This window comes from Ambystoma mexicanum, chromosome 14, assembly GCF_040938575.1.
Source record: "Ambystoma mexicanum isolate Mex_15411 chromosome 14, UKY_AmexF1_1, whole genome shotgun sequence".
NCBI classification, from domain to species: domain Eukaryota; kingdom Metazoa; phylum Chordata; class Amphibia; order Caudata; family Ambystomatidae; genus Ambystoma; species Ambystoma mexicanum.
The window spans coordinates 510,859,382-510,880,901 of record NC_090940.1 but is presented as its reverse complement, the minus strand read 5'-3'; positions in this window follow the sequence as shown (position 1 = coordinate 510,880,901).

Genomic DNA, 21,520 nt, shown 5'->3' with positions numbered 1-21,520 from the left:
CAGTGAGTGCTTAACCCGCTGAACTACCTTACTGGGTTATCTTGTTTGTTTGTTTTGTTTTATTTGCTTATATAGCGCACCGAACCCAGGGGTATCTGGGCGCTTTCTTAGGGTACATCAAGGTTACGACATATCACGCTTCATACCGGACTACATACAGCCTCTAAGCACAGAATAGGGTATCAAACCCATGTTGCTTGGCATTATTTGATTATTTCAAGACAAGTGTGTTTCCCTTAATATCTCTTTATAATGGCACAAGAAAACTCTTGCAAGTGCCGAGAGCTTTTAGTGTTTCTCCTTCGTGAACATATTTTGGGCCTCATTCCGAGTTTAATAGTGCAGGGAAAAAAGTGCCAGTGAAAGATTTGCCGCCATTATTACTGCACCTGCAAATTCCTACTTTATATGTAAAGTGGGGAAGAAAACTTCAGCACTTGGCCGTAGGCATTTCCTCCACTTTGCTTGCAAGAATTGAGCAATTACGACCAAATGAATTATCGCTTACCGTAATTTTTCCCAACCTCCGATTGAGTCCTGTGGGACTCCAGAATTTGGAATAGCACCACCTCAGAATCCGCAAGATTTACCTCCAGTTCCGCGGCAGTAATCCAGCGGTAAGCGTAAACGAGTTTGGCAAATTTACTAGTGTAATAAGGCTCATGGTTTTGATGTGGCTTGCAGAGGGCGTGCCATGGCGTCCATGGGTGTTGCTACGTCTGGAAAAGATCTGGGGCTACGCTAATGTCCGGGCTGTCAGAACTCTGGGCTAGCTAGCCTTTTGGTTGTAACCCCCGAGCTTCTATTCGGGGCTACAACTAAAAGACCCGGATCTATAGCCCCGCTCAGCCTCCCCCCATTGCAACACCTCTGATGGCGGCCATTACAGAACTTCCCTGCAGCCTAAAAGGACTGTGCCATTAGTGTGATGAAGGAACGTTGTGTATAGGGAGAGAGACGGAAGGTGCGATGAATATCGGAGGCAGCCTGGAAGCCTTGGAGCCAGGTATCCAGGACGAGATGGACCTGACTGCAATCCCATTTCATCCGCTTGGCTAGATAAGACTTAATTTTCCAGGCCCTGAAACATATTTTGCCGGTGGCTACCGAAGCACCGGTTCACACAGGAACACAGCGCTGAGCAGTTATGGTTTAGCGAGATAGGTATCTGAGCCCACAATGCCAGATCCAGACCCTGCAACGCAAATTAGCAACTAATCGTGTTTAGGGAGCAAATGCAATCTTTGTACAAAAACCTACAGAACAGCCAACAGATAGCAAACACAACAAGGCTTTAGTGATCTGTTTTTTCGTTGGACTCTGGTAATCTTGTTTTCACGCTGCCCTCCACTCAGTGAAAACATCATTTCTTGAGTAGGTGAAGTCAACAACGTACTGCCTGCCCGGTTGAGATATGCTCTTTTACTCTTCGTGATTACCTGGAGGTAGGCGGTATTCTTACTTCCAACAGACAGGAAGTAAGACTAAATAGTCACTAGACAGGATAAAGTACACCCTAGGGAGCGATGTTTAAATGTGGCCTTTGGCTCATTGAATACAACAATATCTCAAATTCCAGGCCTCCATTTTGATTCAGGGTGATGACCCCGATCGAGACCAATACTGGCTCAAAGAATTGGACACGGACCCCCCCACCCTCCCAACCCAACCCCATCAAGTCTGCCCATATACAAATGTACACCTCAATCCCCTGTAAATCCTCTGGACTGCTCCCCTGGCCCGGAACCCATGCCAAGCTGAGGAACTCTCCCATGATCTCCTAAGCACCCGCATTGTGGGATACTGGAAAAATGGGTCTGTCCTGCTCAGCACGGTGCTATTAGAAACAGGCTGGACATATGTGTTAAGATCAACACACACAAAGATGATCATGAATCTTTATTTTGTTTTTTGGACAAAATAAGGGGACCTCACATGTGGTATACAAATGGAGATAGGAAGTGAGATGGGGTAGATAGTGATAGCAAGGATACACACATGCCAACATGCCAGCATACAGAATCCTGAGTGGGCAGGTGCCAAGAAATGGAGATAGGAAGTGAGATGGGGGTAGATAGTGATAGCAAGGATACACACATACCAGAATGCCAGCATACAGACTCCTGGGTGGCCAGGTGCCAAGAAATGGAGATAGGAAGTGAGATTGGGGTAGATAGTGATAGCAAGGATACACACATGCCAACATGCCAGCATACATACAGACTCCTGGGTGGTCAGGAGCCAAGAAATGGAGATAGGCAGTGAGATGGGGGTTAGATAGTGATGGCAAGGATACACACATGCCACATGCCAGCATACAGACTCCTGAGTGGGCTGGTGCCATGAAATGTAGATAGGAAGTGAGGCTAGGGTAGATAGAGATAGCAAGGATACACAAATGCCAGAATGCCAGCATACAGACTCCTGGGTGGCCAGGTGCCAAGAAATGGAGATAGGAAGTGAGATTGGGGTAGATAGTGATAGCAAGGATACACACATGCCAACATGCCAGCATACAGACTCCTGAGTGGTGGGTAGATAATGATAGCAAGGATACACACATGCCAGCATACAGACTCCTGAGTGGCGGGTAGATAGTGATAGCAAGGATACACACATGCCAACATGCCAGCATACAGACTCCTGGGTAGCCAGGTGCCAAGAAATGGCGATAGGAAGTGAGATGGGAGGTAGCTAGTGATAGCAAGGATACCCACATGCCAACATGCCAGCATACAGACTCCTCGGTGGCCAGGTGCGAAGAAATGGAGATAGGAAGTGAGATGGGGGTAGATAGTGATAGCAAGGATACACAGATACCAACGTGCCAGCATACATACTCCTGAGTGGCAGGTAGATAGTGATAGCAAGGATACACACATGCCAACATGCCAGCATACAGACTCCTGAGTGTCCAGGTGCCAGAAAATTGAGATAGGAATTGCGATGGGGTAGATAGTGATAGCAAGGACACACACATGCCAACATGCCAGCATACAGACTCCTGGGTGGCCGGGTGCCAAGAAATGGAGATAGGAAGTGAGATGGGAGGTTTATAGTGATAGCAAAGATACACACATACCAACGTGCCAGCATACAGACTCCTGAGTGGCGGGTAGATAGTGATAGCAAGGATACACACATGCCAACATGCCAGCATACAAACTCCTGGGAGGCCAGGTGCCAAGAAATGGAGATAGGAAGTGAGATGGGGATAGATAGTGATAGCAAGGATACACACATGCCAACATGCCAGCATACAGACTCCTGCGTGGCCAGGTGCCAAGAAATGGAGATAATAAGTGAGATGGGAGGTAGATAGTGATAAGTAAGGACACACATGCCAACATGCCAGCATACAGACTCCTGGGTGGCCAGGTGCCAAGAAATGGAGATAAGAAGTGAGATGGGGTAGATAGTGATAGCAAGGACACACACATGAAAACATGCCAGCATACAGGCTCCTGAGTGGCCAGGTGCGAAGAAATGAAGATAGGAAGTGAGAGGGTAGATAGTGATAGCAAGGATACGCACATACCAACGTGCCAGCATACAGACTCCTGAGTGGCAGGTAGATAGTGATAGCAAGGATACACACATGCCAACATGCCAGCATACAGACTCCTGGGTGGCCGGGTGCCAAGAAATGGAGATAGGAAGTGAGATGGGAGGTTTATAGTGATAGCAAGGATACACACATACCAACGTGCCAGCATACAGAGTCCTGAGTGGCGGGTAGATAGTGATAGCAAGGATACACACATGCCAACATGCCAGCATACAAACTCCTGGGTGGTCAGGTGCCAGGAAATGGAGATAAGAAGTGAGATGGGAGGTAGATAGTGATAAGCAAGGACACACACATGCCAACATGCCAGCATACAGACTCCTGGGTGGCCAGGTGCCAAGAAATGGAGATAAGAAGTGAGATGGGAGGTAGATAGTGATAGCAAGGACACACACATGCCAACATGCCAGCATACAGACTGCTGGGTGGCCAGGTGCCTAGAAATGGAGATAGGAAGTGAGAAGAGGGGGTAGATAGTGATAGCAAGGATACATGCACGCCAGTATACAGACTCCTTGGTGGCCAGGTGCCCAGGCAACTTCAGGACTGGCAGAAATGTTGCTGGAAATTAAGATCAGTCTGCTATGCTGTAATCTCTGGTGCACTGGTTTGCTGGTCAGACTATAGTACTGACTGTCAAATGTGGTGATATGGGAACTGAGGGAGCTGAGGGAACTGAGGGAGGGACATGGAGGGACATGGAAACAGTAACGCAATTCTAGGTTCCAGTTGGGGCGGGGGGGGGGCAATAATGGAGGAGCACAGGGAGAAGCCATTTTGTCCCTTAAATAATGAAATCTGCCCATTGTAAGGCAGTCTTTTTTTAATAGTGTGAACGTAATCATTTCTAGGGACTCCGCTTTCTGCAGTTAAATCATAGCAAGATTAGAGTGAACCAGGGATTTGAACCCCCTCTTCAAATTAGACACTTGACCACATATCTACTAAGCATTACTTGGTACACATATTTAGGTTTTAGCGTTCAAGGACTACAGTAATAGCGTCCGATTGGGTTTCGTTGGAAAAATACTCAAATCCCATAGTAAAGCAACCTGACAACATGTTAAACCAAAAGGAATATTTATAAATGTACTTTTATTTTTCACATCTTGAATGGGAAACTAAAATCCCTAGAATGACAATAATGACATCCTGAAAGTATCCTATTGTAAAGAAGAGGGTAAATTTACTTCAAAATGTAAATTGCATGGAGAGGACCTGTTCTGTTTTCCCTGAAATGCAACCAGGTCCCCTGTGTACAATTTTAGTCATTTGCACAAAAGTGTAAATGTAGCAGTTATAGCTCCAATGCCATACTTTTTAGTTTTGGCTGTTTGGTGGTGCTTAGCCAAAACTGTTCCATTAGATTACAGCTAGGCCCAAATGACATATGACAAGCTTCTAGGTGCTGTTTGGTTATTTACCCAACCATTGACTGCCCATGGCCATGTTAATCCCTATGGCCATTCCCACCCACTTCCCTCCCCCTACCAAAACATCATTCTACCAAGATCTCTTTGAGCTTGTTTTTTCAAGCTTTACCATCAAACTTTGTGCTTGAAGTGACTGCCAGTGTTTTTTCAAAGCAGTCTTCTGAGAGTTAATGACTTAGATGGAGCTGTAAACAAGCGACTGGTGTAATTAAAAATGCCACAACCAGGTCTGCCTTCAGCCACTTGATTTATAAGGACTATGCATGTCCTTCACTAAAGTCATGTTGAAAACAAGCATTGGCAAAGCAAACCATTTTGGTTTGTGAATAAGTATTGCGCATTTGCCTGGCACTGCCATTTGTCCCCCAGGTATTCACACCATTTTGCAGCCATTACCATGGATTGTCAGTTAATTTCACTATGGCAGTGTCTGGCAAATGCATTTCCTATTTCTACACAAAAGCAAAAACTGTTGGCATTGCCAATGCTTGCTTCACTTTGTAGTGCAAACTGAGTGAATGCCAGTTCTTTTACATGCCCCCACTCTGCCATACAAATGAGTGAAAATAAGGCGTGGCATAAAAAGCATGCTTAAAACATTTACTTATACAATTTACACATGGTTTTACGCTACTTCACAATAAACATGATGCCCACTCTTAAAGAAATGATATGAAAAAAGATAACTGGTATAGCGATTGACACAAACTTCCAGTTTTCTCTAATGCATAATGTTAAGAACATTTGATATCAACATGAAAGCAAACCCTCTTTCGCATGTAAAGGTATTGGACATCATGGGTATAAACTGATCTTTTCAAGGGATTAATTATATTGTAGGAAAACACAGATTTGCTAGTGAACTGGAGTGGCACAGGGGTCTTTTAGATGGAAATGCCCCAATGCAGTGTCCAATTGCCTAAGATTTCAACCCTAAGAAAGGTACTGCTCTTAACAAAATGGAAGTAATTGTGCAGCCCTGGACTCGTTCGACATCTGTGTATCGTCCTGTACATGACGGCTCAGGCCTTGGACGGTGCGTACGGTTCGGGCTCCCCGGTCGCTCTGTTGCGGCCGGGAACACCCCTTTTATTTATAGCACACGCAAAGGAGTGGCGTCAATCCGGTGCGTGTTTACTTCCTTAAAGGGGCAGCCACCACACTCCTACTTTTTCATAACAAAAACAGCAAAGAGGTAAAGTACACACAAGGCATAACAACATACTGCACACAAAATAAATTACCCCTTTAATCACAGCCACCTCCCAGACCCATGAGTCACTTTCCAGTCCATGGGCTAGTCCCACCAGTTCAGGGGTCCAAAACATGGTCACCCAGGTGTGCAGGCTTCCCCCTCCCAACCTTTTGGGGATACCTCCTACCTGCCTCCCAGATCGGGCCCTCCTCACCTGTTTTCCCCCGACCTGGGGAACTCAGCCGATGGGCCAGGCCACCGGCCTTGTCCGGTATGTCACCGAAGCCCCTTTTCTGCAACACCTCCGGCCCGGGTTCTCTGACTTTCTTAAAGAAGCTGGCATTGCGGGTGACAGAGGCAGTACCATCTGAAGCAGTCACCATTGAGCCACGCACCGCCACCACGTCCAGGCTCATATGTTAATGACAGTTTGCCTTGAGGGTGCTGGTTCTTTACCAGCACCTCTTCTCCCAGGGATAGCTGCTGGGGGCGGAGTCCTCTCCTGATGTTCTCCTGTTGCATCCTGAGGCTCCTCTCCCGTTCCACCTGCGTATTGTCAACGACGGCCAGCTCTCTCTCTCCCACCTCCGGGATAAGGACCCTAGGACATCGCCTGAACATGGCTTCAGCCGGGGCCACTCCTGTAGACGCATGCAGGGTGGCCCTGTACTCCCTTAAGAACTGATATGATGCCCTCTGCAAACCATGTCCTTGGCCATGAGCGATGCAAAAGACCTTATTTAGCATCCTCATAAATAGTTCTGCTTCACCGTTTGCCTGAGGGAAGAGAGGAGTGATCTTACAGTGCTGGATACCATACCCCTCCATTAGTTGGGCAAAACTGTCTCCCTGGATCGGTGGTCCATTATCAGAACACAAAGTCTGAAGTAGGCTTTGGGTAGCAAAAATCTTCTCCAACGCCACAGCCACCTTGTCAAATGACACAGACTTAATGAATTCCACCTCCGGATACCTGGACCATTCGTACACAACCACCAGGAGGTGTGTGGCCCGGCCTGTGGATCCGAAGCCGGAGTGGAAAATCTCCCAGGGTTTGATCCCTCTTGGCATGATCTCAATCAGTGGCTCCCTCTGGGATGAGGACGCCAGCTGGCACCACACACAGGTCGTAACAAACTCCTCGACCTGCCTCTCAAGGTCTGGGAACCACACTTTCTGTCCCAAGCGAGCCTTGGTCTTGGCAATTCCCTGGTGCCCCGGGTGCGCCAACTCAGTGAACTGGAGGACCTTGCACTGTGGTATCACTATTCGGTCCCCTCGGAGTAATAGCCATAACTCCACAAAAGCCAGCTCGTCCTTTACCCTCCATAGCTTTTCCAGCGCTGACCTTGCTTCCTGAGTATTCAGTGCCAGCGTGTCCACAACCGACTTCCATGAGCCCTGTCGAAGGGCCGCCTTCAGGATAATGAAGCATTTTTCATCGGCTGCCACCTGTTCCAGCTCGTGGATATGCACTGAGTTAGGAGTGGCCGCCTCCACCACAAGTCTCACATGCTCGTCGGCCTCCTCCGCAATGATGTTACTTTGTCCCTCCGGCTCACAACACGGGTGTCTAGACAAGTAGTCGGCAGCATTGTTGCTGCCAGGCCAGTGCACCATGGAGACCTCATATTCAAGCAGCGCCAACATCCACCTTTCGATAATGGTTTAGAAAACGACTGAGGCAAGATGGCCAGAAAGGGCTTGTGGTACGTGATCACGGTCACCGGCCATCCCAGCACTAATAGGCGGAAGTGGCGACATCCCAACAGGACCGCCAGGGCCTCCTTTTCAATCTGTGAATACCGCTATTTCTTCTCTGATAGCGCCTTGCTTGCATAGGTGACCGGCCAGACCTCACAGTGGGCATCCGTCTGTGTAAGAACCACCCCAGACCAAACGGGCTGGCATGCACCACAATTTCTGATGATAGGGCCGGATCAAAGAAGGCCATTATGTCCTCTGCTGTCAGCGCCCCTTTCACGTCCCCAAACACAGCCTGTTCAAGGGGCCCCCACTGCCAAGCTATGTCCTTCTTGGATAACGCGCGCAATGGGACCGGGACGCAAGGTTCCTGATGAACCGGCCCCAATATGTGACCATTCCTAAGAAGCTTCGGATCTCAGATACGTTCTCTGGGGGCAGTGCCTCCACAATGTCTTTACCTTCCGAGGATCCGGCAACACGCCCCCTTGTTGAACACAAACCCAAAGAATTCAATAGTCTTCTTAAGGAACTTGTACTTGTCCCTGTCCAGAGTCTGGAGCAGTTCCAATGTCTTGACCAGCTTGTCCAGGTGCTCCTCCTCCGTCCTTGCAAACACCAGGATGTCGTTGCTGATATTCAAGACCCCATCCAAATCAGCAAGGGCCCCACAGATGATGTACTGAAAGTCCTCTGCCGCCAACGACACACCAAAGCCCAGGCGATTGTACCTGTAGAGGTGCCGGTGCGTGCTGAAAGTTGTTATATATCGAGAGTCTGGGTGTAGCACCACCTGATGGTATCTGGCCCAAAGGTCAAACTTGGAGAAGAAGCACACCCCTTCAGTTCAGTGATAATGTTGTTGATCGTGGGGATGATGTTACGTTTGCGCTTGTTAGTCTTATTCGGGAGCCTCATGTCCACAGGGATGTGCACAGAGTCTGGTTGTTTAGGCTTTCTGGCAATGATGAACCTACGCGATAATGTCCAACTCTACCAGACTGGCCAGCTCCTTGTCCACTAGGTCCCGCAGATGAAATGGGACTTGGCAGTGTTTTAGGGCGATGGGTTGTATTGACTTGTCGATGTGGAGCCTCAACGGATCTCTTGCCATGCAGCCAATGCCTTCAAACAGTTGGCTGTACTTCGCCAGGAGCCCCTGCACATCCTCAATGTAGACTTCATTCGCGAAGCTCACAATGCCAAGTGCCTCCGCTGCTGCACAACCCAACAGGGTGAAGCTGCTGACCATTGTGACATAAAACCGGGCCTTGATGGATGACCCCCCGTGCTCCACGTTGGCTTCAAATGTCCCAGCCAGCGTGATAGGTTGTTCACCGCCAAACGTGAAGATGCGTGCTTTTGAGTTCCTAGCTTGGGCGGCACCACCATGGCATTGTAATGCACCTGCGCTGTAACATTGACAGACGCCCCTGTATCCACAAGCACTGGCACTGTTGACTCATTTACCTTCACCAAGCACTGTGGCTGTCTCCTGTTGGTGGACTGCAGAGCACTGACACTTGGGATGAAGAAAATGTTCTCTTCCTCCTCTTCATCGTTGTCCTTGTTAGGGACACCGTTGTCACCTTGGTCGATCCGGGTGACATTGGGCAGGCGCTGTGACCTGAAGAATCCCGCTCTTACTGGCCCCCTTGGGTTTACCACAGGCATCCAAGCTCTGCACATTCGGGCGTAGTGGTCCAGCACCTCGCAGCGTCGACACGACTTCCCTTGCACTGGGCATTCAGCCGGGTGTGGGAGATTGTACCCACATTTTGTACACAAGTCCCTGGCACTTGCACCCCGGTCCTGCTGACTGCCACTTGGACATCTTGATCCTCTACCACTTTAACCACGGGCCACCGCACACACATCTTCCACTTTCCCTGGGTGCACAGCCACCTCCATTCTTGACGTCCTCACCTCAGACACTTCTTGGCAGCGTCCAAGTCCGCATTATTCCAGGCACAAAGCAGAGGCATGCAGTGCAGCCTGCCATAGAAGTTTTCCAGGGACTTGTCATCCTTTTGACGGGCACTACACATAAAGCGCTCGTAATCTGCATTGGCAAGTGGCATGAAGTACTCCTGCAGCGCATCTTTAGCTGCGGCATAGGTTGCATTTGTAGACTGCCGGGACTGGAAGACCTCATGAACTGCTGGTCCTGCCTAGAACAGGATCGTAGCCAACTTTCTGTCCTCATCTGTCTCCCCAGTGGCCCTGAAGTACATATCAAGCCTTTCAATCCACATCCTCCATCTCGGTTCCAGGCTGGATGGGGCCCCCGAGATGTCGAACTCGGGCATTGGTGTAAGTGCCCCTAACTGTCTCGGCACCTGTGGTGCTTGGCGAGCAGCGGGCCCTGCAGCAGCCTGGGCGGTGGCCTCCATGGCAGCGAGGGCACAGGCACCGCACAAAACTGGGGCCGCAACTCACTGATATACTTCTTCAGCTGCACACAGATGTTGAGTGTGATAATGTTGGTCAGACAACCCTTCCCAAATACTTCTGATGACTTTCCTCCACCACCACACAGCCAGCCAAATGCCCTCTCAGGCACTTTCTTCAACTGTCCATCACAGTAGCCCTCCTTCACCAATGTCCAAAATAGCCAGAAATAACAAAGAAGGAACTTCCATGCAACACTAGTGGCTCCAGAAATTGAGTGGTGTGGGCTCAGGGGATCAGAACAAAGATGGTAGGCCCCCCCATCTCACACTCGACGTAATGGAAGTGTCCAAAACACATCAAAGGTAAGAAATATGCAGCATCAGCTGTCCCCTCTTCAGGCAATCCAAATGTTATGTGAGGATGGGCACACAAGTACTCTGGAACAGAGCTGCGACCCTTGTCAGCACGTGTGTAAAATGGTGGCAAAGCCGCATGGACATCGCTGTCCTTGCGGCATTCAGAATGCAGAGAACAAAGAAAAAAGCTCACCACCCCTCACCGCCTCTGCCCGGGTTGGTGTCCCGCCTCGTTGCCACTGTTACAAGGCTCTGGTGTCATCCGGCGCCCCCGTGAACCCCCCACCGCACACGACACACACTGGATGTGTGTGTACAGTTTGGGCTCTCCGGTCGCTCTGCTGCAGCCAGGAAAGCCCCTTTTATTTATAGCACAAGCAGCAGAGTGGCATCACTCTGCCGCGTGTGTATGCCCTTAAAGAGGCAGTCACCACAAGGCATGGCCCAGAATTTCAGGGATTGGGGAGGAGCAGGAGGCGGAGCTCAAGGTGTTCTTCCATTGCTGTTGGGATGATCTGTTATGCATTATTTCTCACAGTGAGAGGATATGCTGATCACCCCCACAGAGTTAAAGTGCGTTTCGCCATCTTCTGTAAGCCGAATGATTCTGTGTGAAATGCCCTGTGTTGCTCTTTTCAGTGTTTTTACTGTCAAGCCATCTACGACTGATAGTGCCTTATTGGTGGACTTAAGAGTCCACAAGGACTGCCCCTGCCCTTCTACCCTCGCCACGTAGACAGCATGAACCCAGTGTTGTCCAGAGACGAGGACAAACTGTGAGAGGATTGGGCCGCTGGCTCGCAGCTATTCCCTGGCTGAAGTAAAAGAAGAGGCTGAGAATACCGTAAATATGGAAAACAGACCATACCTTAAAACATAACCAGAAGTCCAGAAATCCTGTGTGCAGCGGGAGAAAGCAAAAATAGTGCTAAAAAAGGAACTGACCCGAATAATGTAAAGGCCCAATTCAAGGTAGAGAACTAAAGACAGACTCATGATAACTCAGTGGTTAGTGTAGTGTGTCATTCTATGTCACGCAACAGAGTGACATAACTCTGCTTCATGCAATTAATAAAGGGGTGTTCCCGCACCCGCTTCGGCAGTGAGCACCTAGAGCCAAGCAGCATAAGATTGTGTACCTGTTATCTGTTCTGGGGGGTGTTGGGAGCCTGATGGCGGTCAGGGGAACCTGACAACATTGGTGATGAGGTGTCTGCCCACTCTGGAGCAGGCGCCCAGGCCTGGGAGGGGAAACCCGCGGTCCGTTCCATTTGTGGTGGATGGCGGTGATTGCTCTCATTCAAGCCTGCCGAGCCTGCCTGCGTTAAAGCCTATCTCACTAATGCAACTTCCCAGGGTGGCGGCTCTGCTACAGAGTGCTTGTGCACCTCTGGGTAATTTTTGGAACCACCCGAGCAGCAAACTAGACCATTAAGGAGGTATGTGGATTGTTTTAAACAGTGACGCCGAGTTCTGGACAGACTAAAAAAAATAAAAAAAAGATGAAGGCATGTCCGCTCATGAGGAGGGCCTCCAGAGGAAGATTCCAAGAGTAACCAGGGTAGCGCCTGCTGCTCATATTCCGCCCTGAGTTGCGGCCTCTGACCAAGCCGGGGTGGTGCCTGTGCGCTCAAGGTGTGTAGCTATACCACAATTGTCCCGGTGTTGCGGCTTCCATTCAGACAGAGGTGCCAGTGCGCTCAAAAAGGGTACCACTGCCAGGCGAAAAGGAGTGGCAGTATGGTAAACAATGAAGATGGCGCGATGGCAGCAGCAGGCCAAGCACAAGCAGGCCCTGGGCCCATCGGAGTGGCCCAAACACCAAGACAACAGGGCTCACTGGCCCCCATGCTTGAATTCTACACATCAGGTGCTCTGCCAGGCCTAGGACCCAGATGGCACATGTGGATCAACAGGTTGGAAATGTATTTTAGTGCCAATGGAAAAACCAACGATGATGCAAAGTTATCAACGCTAATGTACGCAGCAGGAAAGGAAGTACACCGCATTTTCACAACACTAATATCAGCTGACAACGCCCATCAAGCAGTGGATGACTGTCTGAGAGAGCACTTCATGCCACTTGCGAATTTAGACTGCAAACGTTTTGTAATGTGTGCAGCGAAACAAAAGGAGGCGGGAGGAATCACTGGACATATTTTATGGCCGCCTCCATTATTTGGCCACGAAGGGTGACTGGGACAATGAAGACAGTCTGGTTCGCCAGCAGCTGATCCAGAGGTGCAGGCCAGATGGGACGTTCTTACGAGCTGGCGGAGGTAAGGGCATCCAAAATGGATGTGGCAATTTGTACACTGAAGATCGACGAGGTGTGCGCAGTAGGTTTCCAACAAGGGGCAGCCCAGGCAAGGAGAGGATAGTTCCCAAAAAAGGAGAGGGGGCAAGAACCACACATGCCGTGCCCAAAGTGTGAATACAATCTCTTTCATCCAGGGGATTGCCTCGCAAAAGGGAGAATGTTCGGACAATGTGGTTTGCCGGTCCATTCTGCCAGAATGTGCAAGGTGCCTACACCAATTGTAATCCCTAGAGGTCCCAACAAATCTCGTGCAAAGACACAGAGGAGGTTACAAGGCCATGGCGCAGGTGGAACAGGAAATGACTCCTAATGATCTGGATGTAGTTGAAGAAGATGAAGAGGACGAGGAGATATTTTTCATCTCCGGCAAGCCATCCAATGAAAGACCCACACCATTCAGACTTTTGAAGCTCTTCCTTTTGACCCCACATTACATCTGCTAGTAACTATGGATATCAAATCCTTGTATGCTAGCATACCACAGGGCGAAGCGATTGAATGTATGAGGAGACAACTGATGAAATATGACCTTCAGGACAGAGTCCCCATTCCTTTCATCATTGAGCTACTTACTTTGGCCCTTACCAAAAACTACTTCGATTTTGACGGCCAGTTTTACCTCCAGACAAAAGGAACGGCAATGGGCGCGACTTCCGCGCCTAGTTTAGCTGTCCTCTTTATGTCAGATTTCAAGGAAATAAACATTCTTGCCGATATCAACCCTTTCAGAAGCCATATACACCAATGGAAGAGGTACATTGATGACATCCTCTTTATCTGGGAGGGTACCAAAGACATCCTTGACAACTTCCTAGTTTGGCTAAATAACGTAAATACAGACATTCAATTCACCATGGAATGCAGTGCGACTATAGTTAATTTCTTGGATTTAGAAACTAAGCACAATAATAATAAAAAGATGAAAGAAGGATTAAATGTAACCTCTTTCGAAAACCAAGTGACAGAAATACCCTCTTGCACTTCTCCAGTGACCACCCGAGACATCTTCGAGAGAACCTTCCTTTTGGTCAATTTCTAAGAATTAGACGTAACTGCTCTGACATTGAGGATTTTTATCAACATGCACATGATCTAGATAGTAGATTGACCAAAAGAGGATACCCACGACACATTATATCAAAATCCAAGAAACGGGCGAGATTTTACAACAGGGAGGCACTATTGACACCTGAAACAAAAACTCCTGATGCTCACCCTAGGATTACCTGTGCCATTACACATGGTACTCATTCCCTAAAAATTAAGAAACTAATTTCTAAATATGGCCTTTCACCCGCCTCTGCTTGCAGGACGAGCCATCCCCTAGATTCGCTTTCAAGCGTGGTAAGAACTTAAGGGAACATTCCAGATTTGTTAAACCTGCACCCAGAGTGGGTCTATGGAACTTGAGAAGTGCTGTGGGCCATTTTGCATGTGGTAATTGCACAGCGTGTAAATTCACAAGGAAAACCAAAGAGTTTGTGTTTAATGGCAAACCATCGACCCTCCGAAATCTGACAAATTGTAAAAGCAAGCAAGTAGTGTATGTCATTGAATGCTCATGTGGCCTTAGGTATGTGGGTCAGACTATGCGTGCAGCCCACATTAGAATTTGCGAACACCGCTCGAGAATTCGCTGTAAGACCGTCAGTGCACCATTGGTAAGTCATTACCTTGAATTCCATCATTCAGTTTACGATATTACCTAGTGGATCATTGATGTAGTTGTCCACTCTTCCAATGCCTTGACGAGCCTTCTGTCAAAAGAAGCAAGATGGATCCATCGCCTTGACCTTTTTCGCAATGGCCTTAATGAGGAATTCATACCTCCTATATGATTTCTAACTGGGCCATTTGTGGTTCCACACATGCCCCGGTGTCTATGAACCTGCCGATTCTGACTCCCTCATGTGTTTTTTCGTGTCTGAAGTTTACCTGCCTTGACATGATTGGTTGATTTATGCATCCAGTTTAGAGTTGACACTCTAAAATCATGTGTCCCTCTCTCTCTCTCTCTCTCTCTCTCTCTCTCTCTCCCCTCTTCTTTTTCCGTGCCCTGCCCCTTATTCTGTTTGGCGGTCTGCAGCCCATTCTCGAGGCTAGCCTTTTTAAACCTTATTCAACCCGGTGTTCTGCAGTCCATTTTTGAGGCCTGCTTCTTAAAATCACATTCAACTTCATGTTCTACGGCAGTATATTTCTTTCCTCCCGCTTAATTTACTTCTTTCCATTCCCTCCCTCTCCTCCCCTCCCTTCCCTCCCCCTCCCTCCCCCTTTCCGCCCTCCCCCCCCCCGTTTCCTTCCCCCCGAGCCCTCGGCCTTAAATCTTCAATTTAGGTTTCTTTTAGATACTGTGTTTTCAGTAACAAGGCTCCACACTTTGTTCGGGCTTTATTTACTTCCAAGGCTGTTGCCGCGCCTTCGTTTCTATTGGCTCCCCTGCCTGCACAATCCCTCCTTGTCTAACGTCCAAGGCTGGACGACACACCCCCTGCCTCCCTGGCCTGAAGCAAGGTTGCCGTGACAACCCTCCCGCGACGTGCAAGCCGGCTTTTACCAGCCTCAGCTGCTCGTCTCGGGAAGGTTTCACGGCAACCCGTTCCTTTGTAGAATGACGTGGCATTCGTTCCTTGTCGGCTCCCATTGCGCGAGCCCTGCTGTCTAAGCCACAATCCCACTCACTGGTAAGCCTTCTGATACACTTGTGCCCCAACTAGTGTTTCCATTTCGGCAACAAGGCCAGCTGCTGCCCCACTCCGGTGCCTTATGCCTTATCTCTGATGGCGCCGTAATGTGTCAATGTGCTGCCATCTATTCTGCCTCTCATCTTCGCTATGGTGGTGTGCCTTTCTTTCCCCAGCACCCTTTGTACCGCTGGACCTGACCCTCATCCACTATGACGGACGTGTACCTAACTCTATTGAGATCCATTGATCAACCCTTACCTGGAATATGATGCAATAATGTATTTCTCTATTTTATTGACCCTTTGCTCTTTTGCCTCTTGCACACCCTATTATTAATAACCTGTAGTTGGTTTTCCTTTGACTGTCTTCTCTACATTTGAGCATCTACTCCATTTTTAGTACTTGCGGTTTTCCGTGCTCCTACCTGTGCACGGGTTCACGCGCACCTGTACCTCACGTAGCCATTGTGTCTGCCGTCTCCTTGGTAAGCTTTCCCCTAGGAGCCTACATTACATCAGCTCTTTCCTATTTTGTCTTTGGTTACTCAACACCTAACCATATTCTTTGGTGTCTATGTTTAACAGTTGAAATTTGGTCCTGAATATAGGCTCTCGGTAAACTTTCACTGATGGATGACGGTAGTAAGCTTTCATGGCCCTTCAACCCTTAAGTCCGTTTTTCTGTTTTATTCTGCTTTCACAGCTGCTGTACCTTACCACAGCAATTTTAGAACTGTGACCCAGGCTCATTCCTTTTCTAATTTGGCTGAATTTTGGTATAGTGCAAGAACTTTAATAGTCTGGAAAAGTAGCGCCAACGGACTCCGCCCTGTCCTTTTAAATTTGTACTGGATGAGTGATCTATATACCCAAGACAGCAATCCTTGAATCTTGATTTTCCGCTGAAGTTGTCTTAACAGAAGTCTGTATGAATAACCTATGTTTCCTCTATCTCTGACCCCTTTTAGGGTGATATTACTAAATCATTTCTATTCCTGCCCTGAGGAAGGCCTCTACTATTGATGCCAGTCTGGCACGCCGAAACGTGATATTTATGTGTTTATGACTTCTTCCAACACGTTGGCAGACAACGGCAGACAACAATGCAAATTTAGCAAAATTGAATACTCCTTTTCTATACCTACCAGGGTAATTTTTAACACACCCTGGTAGCTTCTATGTTGCAGGAACAATTGGCATCCTGCAAGGATTGTTTTATTTCATTAAGTGTTATTTCATTAAGTGTTCCCCAACAATCTATTCCGTTACTTGATGAACATGTCGTTCTTTTGTATTCTATGTATATATGATGAATGTTATGTTTTATGTTTTTTCTTTGTGTTTTTCAGCTGTTTTATTTAATTGTTGTTAATAATTTCGAAACATTCTGAAAAAATTAAAAATTGTGCTTTCAACAATAAATGAATTGTTAGCATTTTCTAGACTTCTTCTTTGGTTTATCTTCAGTGACTGCTTCTGCAAGCATCAGCCTTGAATTGTTATGGAGATTTGATTTAAATAATAGACAGAATTTAGGACTGTCTATAGCGTGAGTACCCTTTTGTTGGTTATGTTTAAGCATCCAATGAAAGAAAACATGACAGGCAAAAATGCACTGTCAATGTGAAAGGAGCGGATGTCCCAGTGCTACTAGACGCAGGTGCCTCAGTGAACATGATGGCAGTGGGACACTATGAAACACTTCCAGGCCCACCTGTGTTAACTGCAGCCAATGCAAAAATGTTCACGTTTGGTGGGAAAACATCCATACCGCTAAAAGGGGTCTTCGTATCCAAAGTACAGTATGACAAACACTCAATAAAGGTGAGATTCTTCATCACAGACATCACCAGTGACACACTGCTCAGCTGTGCAGCGGCGGAGGCCCTGGGCATCATACATTTTGTATATGGAGTATATGCAGAGGACATCAACACACTGCTTGAACTGTTTAAGGATGTTTTTGATATGGTGGGGATTTTGAAAGGGGACCCGGTGAAACTGCTCATCAATGGGTCTGTCCGTCCAGTAGCACTGAAGCACCACCGGATACTGTTCCATTTAAGGAACAGGTCGACAAGGAGCTCGACCATCTAGTCAAACTGGACATAACTGAGAAAGTGGATGGACCCTGGGTGTCACTGATAGTAGTGGCACGGAAACTGAAGCTGCCGGGAGCAGTACATATATATACACATGGACAGGAGGTTCCCAAACAAGGCCATCAAACATGGAGACATTTGACCTCCACGGAGGACAGCATTGTGAGTGAATTGCAGGGTGCCCAAGTGTTCTTCAAACTGGACCCAAGGGCCAGGTACCGCCAAGTGGCACTCCACCCAGAACACGATATATAACAACTACACCAGTATGAATGGCTCAGCTTCGGGGTGCCGTATGCAGCAGAAGTGTTCCAGAACATCATCAGGGGAGCACTAGGGGACCTGGAAGGGATAATTAACGTCAGCGATGATATTCTGGTGTTCACACCATTGGAGGTGGAGCATGTAATGAGACTGGAGAAAGCCCTGCAGAGGAAACACCAGCTTGGGATAACACTTCACAGAGAGAAATGTGAATTCCTGAAAGACCATATAGAATTCTTTGGATGCGTGTTACACGAAGGGGGTATGTCACCCGACTCCAAGAAGATTAAAGACATACAGGACGCCAGACCCCGGGGTCCGCTTTGGAAATACGAAGCTTCCTCGGGATGGTTAGCTACTGTTGGTGTTCATCCCAGATCTGGCAACCATATCTGAGCCCCCGAGACACCTGACGAAAAAGGGAATTGTGTGGAAGTGGACGTCGCTGGAGCAAGAGGTGTTTGAGAGGATAAAAGGGGCTCTTACAGAAGAAGGAACAATGGCATTCTTCGACCCCGCTTGGGAATCTGAAATTATCACGGAGGCCGGCCCATTTGGGCTGGGTGCAGTTTTGACCTAGCTGGATGCCGATTACCATGTGAAACCACTGGGGTATGCGAGGGGTGCCGCCATTTTAGGATATAAATCTTAGGGAAACCGGTCACTGTCATCACTGACCACAAACCGCTACTACCAATTCTGGCGGGAAACTCTTCAAAGCCCCCACCATGTATTGATCGATGGATGCCAGCGATTTTGGAGTACAAAGTGATGCTAACGTATAGGCCAGGGTCACACAATGCAGTGGACTACCTTTCGCGGCACCTGGTCGTACGTGAGGATAATCTACCCAAGGAAGTTACAGAAGCTGATGGACATGTGTGCCTAGTTGTTGAGCCAGCCAAGCCTGTCTCATTGTTGGTACGGGAAATAGCGGAAAGCATCCGATCAGGAAAAGTTTTTTGAACTCATACACGTGGCAATGCAGTCAGGGGAGTGGAAAACTGTGCAAATGGGACACAACAAAAAAGTGCAGGAGGCCTGGATTGAGCTGGAGCAACTATGGAAAGTGCACCAGGTGCTGTCATTCCCGTAGGACAGTGTCCTGCTGAGAGGGGACATGATGGTTATCCCACTCACACTGGCCGGCTGGACTAATAAAGTGTTTTGTATATTTAATGTCCAATGTCCCGCTGGGTATTTATTGCATTACGCTGGAGGTAAATCCCCCACACCGGGCCATACTCGTAGTATGGCGGTGCTGGAACAGTGGCGGGAATTCCATTACTGACAATTCTTTCCCACACCGCCATACTTGTAATGAGCCCTATTGTGTTTAGGTACTCATACAGGTGTTAGCCAATAATGATGTGCGAATTGTAACACACCTGGTATTTTGTATTATATGTTAAACTTACATTTTTGGTCCTTAAATACTGTTATATAATGTGGGTGTGTCAAGAGTCTCTCAGTCTTCATGTCTTACAAGACGACCTCCTGGCTGTTTTCTGCTTTGCTCTAACTTGCATTGAAACTTTGTTTGCTTGCAACTCATGCTTCACGTTTGCTGCAAACACTGATCTTCCAGCATTAGATTCCCGTGTTTAGGGCACTTCTGAACGTCAAGGGCTCTGTGGCTCTCTCCAGGTCTGCCTCCTTCAGTGCTCACCTGGCCTCCTCTGCCTGCGTATGCGTTCCTCTCTTTTGCCGCTTCCTTCGGCCTTCACTCTCTCTTCAACCTCCTTGTCACAGTTGATTGGGGACTTTTATTTAAAGAGACATTGTTGTTTTCTTCCTGGAAATGGCATAACATATCTCTCTTCAGCCGAATCTCTGGACTTAACACTATTTTGGATATTAGATAGTCCCATGTATGCCATCATGTGAATTGGTTTGGAGAGTTCAACCCAGGAACGATAGTCCTTATCCCCCAAGTGGGAGTCTCTCCTGTTGATGTCCCACTTTCCTCTACCGCTAGGGAGGGTTTTGCGGAGTGGGCTCACCTCCCTAGCCTCACATGGGCATGGGGGTCTCCCCATGAGGGAGAAGGGATGAATTCCCTCGATTTGTCACAGTATGCAGAAGGACGGCAGGACCAGAAATAATGTGCCTCAATGACATGGAACCACATGATCACTTTACATAGTAATTAAGCCATTATACATCTCATCCGTGCTCTTGAGTATAGAAATGCTTTGGTCTGTATTTTTATTTAACATTCCTGTTGCTATGGTAACAGTTCTTTAATGCCCCCTGCTTCACTACCCCAAGCACGGCACTGATCGGTGAAGGACACTGCTTTGCTGTTGCCATAACAACAGGCCCTTTTGGCAATGATTGTGTGATCTTTGACTTTGCTTGCAATTATCACAAAACCCCTCACGTGACTGCTAGTCTGCCACTCTTCCTTGTCTAATTATTTAAGCTTGATTCACTATAGAGCCATTGGCAAGATTACAGATTGACAATTACTGAAGAATTACTCATTGCATGATTTAAAAAGGAGAATTGAAGGATGGCACATAATGTGATCATCAAGGTGTTGTTAAGTCCTGGTTAGTGTCTGTTCATGATAATAGCCTGCTGGTTTCTGGGAGCATCGTATGGATGCTCTCTGTAAAATCTCTGGAAGGCGCTTAATACCAGTTAGTATCCAAGTGCATCTGCTCTTTTCATTGAGGTCAATAATTGGTGATCCAGCATACAGTGGTACGTTTGTGATAGTGCATATTGGTCTTTCAGAGTGTTAATATTAATAAATAGCTGCTTTTTCCAAATAATGGGTTAATGGGGCCTTTTGCTGTACACCTTTTGTTAAACATTAGGCAAAAGGCCACACAAAAACACAAATAATGTCCCCATCACCACCAGTACCTAGAATCATGTTCTAATTCATTTGCGTGATGACTGCATTCACAAATGCACCATGCCAGCACATGATCATGGCACTTGTGCCCACAATATACACCAGTATTGCCACTGTAGGAAAACACTTTTGTTGGCTGTGTTCAATAATGCCAATATGACGAAAGTAAGAAGATGTTTTCATTCTAGCTGCTCAATACTGCCATGTATTGGTACAGCCGGCATGAAAAGGTATTTTTAGGGTGGCAATATTTTTAGGGTGATAACATGTCATTATTGCCAGTTTAAGAGTACACTAATTTGGCTGTGTCTAATAATGACAATATTGCCACCCTAAAAATACCCTTTCATGCCGGCTGTACCAATACATGGCAGTATTGTCACTACAAGAACACACTCAGGCTGGCTGTGCTGAATAAGGCCAATATTGCCACTTTCCTGCAACCATAAACAGGTTCATTCTCTCTGTGCCCAAAATATGCTGCCTTCGTACCCACTGTTTAGTTTAGTTTAGTTTAGTTTAGTTGATTTGTAGAGCACAGCCAAACCCTAGGGTAAGTGGGCGCATAGACATGGTGAACAAAAAAGTTACATAGAGGTTGCACATGCGAGATACAGTAGGTAGCAAGAGAA